The sequence below is a fragment of the Belonocnema kinseyi genome, chromosome 9, assembly GCF_010883055.1.
Source record: "Belonocnema kinseyi isolate 2016_QV_RU_SX_M_011 chromosome 9, B_treatae_v1, whole genome shotgun sequence".
NCBI lineage: Eukaryota > Metazoa > Arthropoda > Insecta > Hymenoptera > Cynipidae > Belonocnema > Belonocnema kinseyi.
The window spans coordinates 95,377,344-95,386,828 of NC_046665.1; the positions used below are offsets into that span (position 1 = coordinate 95,377,344).

The window sequence follows — 9,485 nt, forward strand, 5'->3', positions numbered from 1 at the left end:
AAGATGATGACTCAAGTATTTTGTTAAAATTGAACCTAATCTGGTTCGATTCAACGGTTTTTTATTTAAAATATAAAATGTCGAAACATAAAATAATGGATTTTTCGTTAAAAATTTATCTTTTCAGGTTACAAATTACACTACTTTGTTGAAAATTATTACTTGAACTTTTTGTAATGAAAATTCAATCATTCCGCATTTTGGTTAAAATTAATCTTTTTGTTTGAGAAAATTTAATTACTTGGTTGAAAATGGGCGTAATTTGTTGAAATTTTTATTATCTTACTAAAATTTTATATTTTATCTTTATTTTTAACTACTAATTTTTTTCATGAAAATTTAATATTTTGGTTGAAAACAAGTCTTTTGAAGTTAAGGATTTAAGTGTTTTGTTGAAAAGATATCTACATTATTTAAATTCTACTGTCTCTTATTTAAAATAAAAATATGTTTTTGCTCAAATATGCCATTTTTTATTTTTCGTAAAAAATCCGTCTTCTTAGGTTAAAAAATTAACCAGTTTGTTTAAAAATAGTGTCTTCATGTTATACAAAATTTGCACTTTTTTCTTGTGAAATGCAACTTTTTAATAAAAATTAAAATATATTTTGTTGAAATAATAAATATTTTACTTTTATTTTAAAATTTATATTTTTAGGTTTAAATTTCAACCAATTTGTTGAAAATTACCTTTCTTTGTTTTTTATTAATTTTCTAACTGAAAATTTCATAGTTTAGATGAAATTTCAAATATTTGATTAAACATTTTTATGTTTTTTGTTAAAAAATTGTTTTTTTTTTCTTAGAAAATAAAGAATTTTATTTAAAAATCTATTAAAATCAGTAATACGTCTGGATTGTTAGAAATTTCATGTTTTGTAGTAAATAAATTAATTGTTTGTGTGAAAAGTGAGCCTGTTTGGGTTGAGCGTTGAACCATTTTTTTTCAATTCACTTTTTTCCTGGTTCAGTTCAACGGATTTTGATGTAAAGTGAAAATGTTTTCTTGGTTAAAATATCAACTTTTACCTTGTTTGTTAGAAATTCATATTTTTTAGTTGAAAATTTAAGTCTTTGATTTTAAAATTTACATACGAAATTAGTTCAAAATTCGTCTTTTTTGGTAAAAGATTCATCTTTTTTGTTGAACATGTAATAAATGTAATAACAGTTGAAAATTCATCTTTATAACTTGAGAATTTAAATTTGGTTTCAAAATATATCATTCTTGTGTAAATTCAACTTTTTTTTACATTAAAATATTCTTTTGCTATTAATATTAAAATGCTCATTTTTTTAAACTCATCTTTTTAGGTTGAAAATTTGATTTTACTATCAAATAGTAATTTTTTGAACTAAAAACTCAATAATCTGTGTAAAATTTAAAAGAAATTGATTTCTTATATTGGAATTTTACTGTTCCATTTTTGTATAAGATTGATCTTCTATAATTGGTTTAAAAATTCTACTACTTGATTAAAAATTTATGTGTATGTTTCTTTTAGCAATTTATTTTTTAACTGAAAATGTAACTATTTGATTTTCGATGTAACATTGATCTTTTTCACTTGAAAATTCAATAATTTGGTTGGAAATTCACGCATTTTATTAAAAAATTGGTCTTTTTCCGGAAAAAGACCTTAATTAGGTTGAGGATGCAAATATTTTATTAAAAATGTATATTTTTGGTTTAATTCAACTTTTCATTATTTACAATAAACAAACATTTGTCAAAATTATTTATATTTTAATTTTCGTTGAAATTTCATCTTTTTAGGTTTAAAAGTCAATTAATTTGCTGAAAATTATTATTTTTTTTTTTTTTGTATTCTATATTAATTTTCCAACTTGAAATTTAATTTTTTGTTTAAAAAGTCAACTGATTGTTTTAAAATTAAATTTTTATTTAAAAATTTATATTTTTTGGTGAAAAATAGTTAAAATGGTTAAAATCTGGTTGAAAGTTATGTTCGGTGAAAAATTAGACTGTTTAAATTGAGTATTTGAGCATTTTTTTTAAAACGTACCTCTCCTGGTTCAATTCAAATTTTTTTATTTAAATAAAAACTGTTGTCGAAACATTAAATATTTCATTTTTGGTTCGAAATCAAATATTAATTTTTTAACTAAAAATATAATAATCTGGTCAAATTTAACTTTTTTTTCTGAAAATTCATATTTCCGGATTGAAAATTCGATTTTTTAATGAAAACTCATTTCTCGTTGAAGTCAACTGGTTGGTTGAAAATTTACATTTTTTTAAATTCAACTATTTAATTAAAGATTTATATTTTATTGTGGAAAATTTGTCTTTATTGGTTGAAAATAATTTTTTTTGTAATAAGAATCTATTTTAGTTAAAATTTCGTTTTTTTTTTGGTAAATATAAAAATGCTTGCAGGAAAATAAATCTGTCTTTTTTTTTTTAGAATTCAACCCTTGGTTAAAATTCTTATTTTTTGGTTCAATTTAACCTTTTTTGATTTGTTGGGAATTCACCTCTATTAAATTTAAAATGGAAATAATTAGTTGAAAATGGAACTATCTTATTAATTTATAAATATCAATAAAATTCTACCAAAAACCCCAACACTCAATTCAACTTAGGGATTGTACTTAAATTACGTAACAGCTAAATAGGGGGGGGGGGGGGGGGGGGGGGGGGGGGGTTGAGTAGTTTGGTTACGATTTGTTATGAAAGGGGGGAAGGGGACCTTCACTCATATACGTTATTTTTGAAAATTCGCAAAACTTCCTCCCAAATATTGTCTTTTAAGTTAAAAATTTTATTATTTGGTAGAAAATTTTCCTGGAAAGATATCTTTTCAGGTGGCAAATTCAACTGTTTTGTAAAAATTCGTCTTTTTAGCGTTAGAAAATCAATTATTTTCGTACAATATTAACCTTTTGATTAAAATTGATATTTTGTTGCTGATAAGTCAACTGAAATCTATTTTGGGTCAAAATATTTTTTCTTAAAATTTTTCTTTTTGATTTGAGATTTTATCTTCTTTAGTAGATATAACAAATCTTCCTTGGATAAAAATGTAACTATTTTGTTCAAAATTCAACTATGTCTTATAAAATTTAATTTTTTGTTTAAAATTCATATTTTTGTGTTGAAAAGTCAATTCAAATCTTTTTGGATGAGAAATCCAATCTTTTTTCGAAAATTTGTCTTTTGGATATGAAAATTCAACTGTTTTAGTAGAATTTTCATTTTGATTGGACATCAATGCAACTGTTTGATTAAAAATGTAACAAAGTTGTTAAAAACTCACTATTATTTTTTTTTTAAATTTGACTATTTAATAGAAAATTATCTTATTGTGTTCTTCTCTTGGTGTTTGAAAGTGAAATGGAATATTCTGTGAAAGAAAATTGAACTATTTTTTCAAGATTGTTTTTTTAAATTCACATTTTAAATTTCTTTTTGGATGAAAATTCCAATATTTTTGAACATTTGTTTTTTTCTAAATAAAAAATTTATCGGTTTTAAGAGAAATTTCATCTTTCATGGATAAAAATGCAACTATTTGATTGAAAATTCAACTTTAAAAAAAAAATTTTGTTTTTCATCAAAACTTCCTTATTTTAGTACAAGTTTCATCTTTCTGTGGTTAAAAATCGCAACTATGTGATAGAGAATTAATCAATTGTTGGCTTAAAATTTGAATTTTTTCTATTAAACTTGTTTTTGTTAAAATAACTCATATTTCTAACTAGAAAAGTCAATTTAAATCATTTTGGAATAAAAATTCAACTATTCCAAAATTTTTTAAAAGTGAAAATTCATCTGTTTTAAGAAAAATTTTATCTGTTTTGGAAAAAAATACAACTTTTTGGTAGAGAATTCAAAAATTTTGTTAAAAATCATTATTTTTTGTAAAAAATTTGTCTTTTTGAATTAAGAATTCAATTTCTTTTGTAGAAACTTATTTCTTATTTAAAAATTTATATTTTGATAGTGAAAAGTCAACTGAACTCTTTTTAAATAGAAAACGGAACAATGATTTTTTTAATTGATCTTTTTGATTTGAAAATCATCCGTTTTAGTGTAAATGTTATTTCTTTATGAAAATGCAACTTTTTGATTGACAATTAATATTCTTTGCTTGAGTATTAAATTATTTTGGTTAAAAAATTTGGTTCAATCAGTTAGTTAAGAAATCATTTTTTTGTTGAAAATATATACTTTTAGTTAAAAATTCATCTCTTTAATTGAAATTTAAACTTTTTATTGGAGAAGCTTATTTTTAATATATATCTTTTTTAGTTCAAGATTCTCCTTTTTGAGTAAAAAAATAATTTTCCACGTTGGAAATTTAATTTTTGTTATGTAAAATTGCATCAGTTTCATAGAAATTAATTGTTTGTTAAAAAGTCATATTTTTTATTTGTAAATTAAATTTTCATAGAGAAAATTCTTCGTTTGGCTTAAAGCTAGAACAGTTTTGATAAAATGTGATCTCTATCTTGAGTGAAAAATTATTTATTGATTTCAAATCGTAGATTTCAAATTATTTATGTCTTACGGTCCAATCGTAAATCGAAAAAAATAAATATGAGTCAAAAAAACATGTTCTTCGAAACTCAGATATTTATTTAATAGAAAAAAACTCCTTTTGAAACTTCCTGACGTTTCGGTACACATGCGTACCTTTTTCAAAGGTTCTTAAACCTAAGTTGATGATAGTTTAAAATAGTCAAACAGATCAATTTTCAGTCAAAAAAAGTAACATTTTAGTCGATTGTTTTAAGAAAATTAATTAAAATTTAGTCATTTTTAGAAATCTCAAAAGAAATTTTCGAGACTTCAATCGATTACAACGCAGGTTTAAGAACCTTTGAAAAAGGTACGCATGTGTACCGAAACGTCAGGAAGTTTCAAAAGGAGTTTTTTTCTATTAAATAAATATCTGAGTTTCGAAGAACATGTTTTTTTGACTCATATTTATTTTTTTCGATTTACGATTGGACCGTAAGACATAAATAATTTGAAATCTACGATTTGAAATCAATAAATATCAGCGGTCGAAGAAAGGATTGATTTGTTTCATCAAATCATTTTACGAAAAATTATTTATTTGTTCAATATTCGTCTTTCTTTGTTTAAAATTATTTGTTTTATGAATAAATGTTATCTTTATGATTGCAATATAAACTATGATACTGTTTTGTTCGGAATTTATCTCTTTAGTTTGAAAATTCAAGTATTTTTTAAAAAGCCGTCGTTTATTGTTGAAAAACTTTTTTGTTTAAAATGAATCAATAAATTAAAGAAATTTTTTTTAATAAATTTAAAAACTATTTAATTTCGTTTTTAAAAGATTCTACGTTAACAGTGTTAACAAATTAAAAAAAAAATATTTAAATGTTAATGATAACAAATTTTCAAAACCGAGCAACTTTTTAATTAACAATTATTTTGAGTTAATACTTTGGGTATGTATTATTGTCAACAAATACTACAAATTTACAAATTTTCATTTGAATCGGCGACCGTGACCCAGAATGTGGAAAAAATGTTGCGGACTCACACATTTTAAAGCCTTCTAGGCCTTATCTTATGTTAACGACTGCGTGAACGATCCTCACATTTCTAGTCTCACGGAAGCCACCTCATTGTTTGAACCTCATACGCGAACCAAAGGTACAATTTTTTATTATTTTGTTTTATTTAAAAGCAATAATTACAAAAATAGTAATTCTGTTCAGAAAATAAGCCATATAAATCTCAGTGTTATTATATATCTGCTGTGATTAAAGATCGACAAGTGATTAATCAAGAAGCGAGACATTGATAAGGAAAAGTAACATATGGAATGTAATAAGTGAAAGACTTGAAGACAAAAATGGTTAGTACTTAAAGTATTTCTGAGCTAGGAGACCATTTTTAAAAATTTTTTAATTGCAGTGTACGACTAATCGTAGTATTCGAAAAGACGAATAATTTATCTTTAGGACTTTTATCGATAAAAATAACATTATCATAGTTATAGCATTTGCAAAGTTCAAGAAAAGGAAAGAAGATGTTAAACTAAACAACGTGCGATTTGAAAAAATTTCAAAAAAATAAAAACCTTTCTTTTTGAATTTTCTACAATATTATTGTAACTTTTTGGATTTTTATGGAAAATCTAAAATTAAAATTTTGATTTTACACAAAAAATAATTAAAAATAAAAGCATCATTTTTCGGTCAATCTATGTAAGAGAAAAAAAGATAACAAGACAAAAATTCTCCGTCCCGAAAAGATCTACGAATTTTGTATTGACCACTTTTTGATAGGACGCACTGTTTCTGTTTTATTCGTAAAAAGATACATTGAAGTGAAAAAGTTAAATAATTGAACAATTTTTCACCCAAAAAAAGCTAAAAATTTTTAACATTCTTTTTTTGATAGGATGGGAAGTTTTTGTTTTATTCATAAAGAAATTCAAAAATTGAATTTTTCTACAAAAGGCAAGGAACAACTTTGTTAAGAATTCATTTCATTTGTTGATGATCCATCATTTTCATGGAAAAATCTTCTTTTTTTTTATTCAAAATTTATATATTTTGTTAAGATTTTTTTTTAATTCATAGCAAATTTAATTATTGATAATAATTGAAAAATTCAACTATTTGTTTAAAAATTTCTTTATTTTGTTGAAAGTTTGTCTTTTGTGGTAGAAAATTAATCTTCTTAGTGATTAATTCAACTGTATGGTTGCAAATTTTACTATTAAGTAAAAATTACATTCAAAATTCAAATATTTGGATGAAAATTCACGTATTTTGTTAAAAATTTTTATTTTCCAGTAGAAAATTAGTTTTCTTTAAATTGAAAATTAATTTTTCTTTAGTTAATAATTTCTTTTTTCATTGAAAATTAATTCTTTTCACTACAATTTTAACTAAATCTAATTGCAATTAAACTATTTTATTTTTTGTTGAAAATGTATCTTTTTCATTAAAAATTCAACTTTTAGGTTGAAAATTCTATTAAGAATTAAAATATTTGTTTAATAATCCAAGTAACTTGTTACAAATTATTCTATTGTGGTAAAAAATTAATCTTTTGGTTGAAATTTCTTTTTTCTTTTTGGTTGTTAACTAGATTTTGTTAATGAAAATTAAATGTCTTTACAAAAAATTTAAATCTCCAATCATTTGTAGAATTTTTTTTTAACATTTAATATTTTTGGGTGAAAATTTTATTTTATTTTGTCAACACTTATTACTCTAACTTTAAATTAAACTATTCTATTTTTGTTAAAAATGTCTCGCTTTTAATTGTAAATGTATCTATCATGATGAAAATTTGTCTTTTTTATAGAATATTCATTTTTTGAGTTCAAAATTGAACTATTTTGTTAAAAATTTGATTTTTTATTAGAATTGTATAATTTCAGTCAAAGATTCATTTCTCTGCCTACAAACTACAAAAATTTTGTTGAAAATTCGATATTTCGTTAGTTGAAAATTCAATTATTTTAATAGGAAATGTATATTTTTGGGTTGTAAATCAACTTGGTCTCAAAAAATTCGCCTTGCCAACTTAAAAGTCAGAATTTGGATAAGATTTTTTTTTCTTTTTTGATTGAAAAATCTTTTTTGGCTAAAAATTGAACTAATACATAAAGTCAACTGATACATTTTTTCTTAAGAATTAATTTTGTTTTTCATAGATTAATCGTTTGGTTCAAAACTTACCTATTTTGTTGAAAAATCTTTTTTTCACATAATATAATACTTTACACTGATAACTAGATTTTTATATAAACTTTTTAAACAATTTTGTATTGCTTTCAGCCATTTTCTCATAAAATAGAGTTAGAATGTCAATATTTTTAAAAAGATTTTCACTTTTGTCCAATTTTCAATGAGAGGGGGGCTATAGTTCAATCATGTTAACAAGAATAATTGTTTAAACAATTTATGATTATTTTTAATGATATTCTTTCAGAATAATGCTAGAAAATTACAGTTTAAAAAAATTCACCTTTAATTCAATTTTAAAATAAAATGATTTAAATAATTAATTAGAGTCAAGAAAATTAATTCATTAAACAATTTATTATTGTTAATAATATTTTATTTGAATAATGCTATAAAGATGCAGTTTTTCTGAAATTTTTGGCTATTTGTCAAATTTCAAAACAGTGTGAAATGATAATTAATTCAAGTAAACAAAAATAATTATTTAAACAATGTAATATTATTTTTAACAATATTCTCTTTGTTCAGTGGTAGAATTCAAAAGTTTTTTCTAAGACTTTTAACTAGTTATCTATTTTTCATACGGAGTGAATCAATAATTAATTATATTTATCCGAAATAATTTTTTTTTAAATTGTTGTTTATCACTATCATCATCAATATCAATGCCTAACGTGGTTGCGATTGTTTCTGAAAATTTCAGCTGTTTGTCTATTTTTCATTAGGAGTGACTTAATGATTAATTATATTTAGAAAAAATAATTGTTTAAACAAATGATTGTTATTTATTACTATTTTCATTCATATCGATGCCTATATATAAATAAACTAATTAAAGGGAGAGTTGTATTCAACATGATCCATGTAGAAAATTTCAAGCACATTTTAAATATCTGTTTTAAGCAATATTAAATTGTTTATACTACTTGTTTCTGAACTTGAATTAATTATTACCTCATTAAGTGAAAAGAGGAGAGAAGGGTAAAAATTTTAAAAAAACTCGTAAGTATCAGACATTGCTATATATGAGGATACTTATTAAGAACAATAATTTGTTTAAACAATTATTTTTGTTGAATAAAATTAATATGTAAGTCACATCTATTAAAAAATAGGGTACAGTTAAAATTTTTTTTAAACTCAACATTCTACCATTAAACAAAAGTAATATTGTTAAAAATAGTAATAAATTGTCTCAATAATTAATTTTTTCCGGCCAATATTCATAAAAATTCTAAAAAACAAATGTTGCAGTGCATTTTTGAACCACTCTACTGGTGACAGAAGAGTGATCACTTTCATTTTGAATCAAATTAAATACTAAATGTAAAACTTGTTCTTTCAAAAGCACAATTAGGTGAATCGATTTTTAACTAATATTTTCATTTAAAACAAAAAGGAAAATGAAATTTAAAAAAAATTCCGGTTTTTCAAAAGAATTTGATTACTTCGCGTTTAACTACTTGAAATAGGTTTGAAAAAAATATAATTAAATGTTTACATCAATTTTTAAACAATTTCTTTCGCAATTTTTTTACAGAATAGAGTTAGAAAGTCGCGGTTTTTTTAACCAATTTTCCACTTGCTTTCCAAATTTTCAATTAGTGGAAGGTGATAGTTCATCAGTTTTTTACAAGAGTGTTTCTTTAAACAATTTAGTAGTATTTTTAATAATATTTTTTTGCATTGATGCTCAAAAATTGAAGTTTAAAAAAAATTACTTTCAGACCAATTTTCAATTGAAATGAGTTAAATACTTAATTAGAGCCAAGAAAATTAAT

The 9,485-nt window shown here is 22.6% G+C and overlaps 1 protein-coding gene across 1 annotated transcript in view; it reads left to right on the forward strand.

Moving 5' to 3' along the window:
* The first annotated feature begins 5,601 nt into the window (after positions 1–5,601).
* LOC117179768 overlaps positions 5,602–9,485 on the forward strand; it is a 20,809-nt gene continuing 16,925 nt past the window's right edge. The window contains exon 1 of the mRNA XM_033371858.1: positions 5,602–5,653. The gene's annotated coding sequence lies outside the window, so the exon portion shown is untranslated. The remainder of the gene's footprint in view (positions 5,654–9,485) is intronic.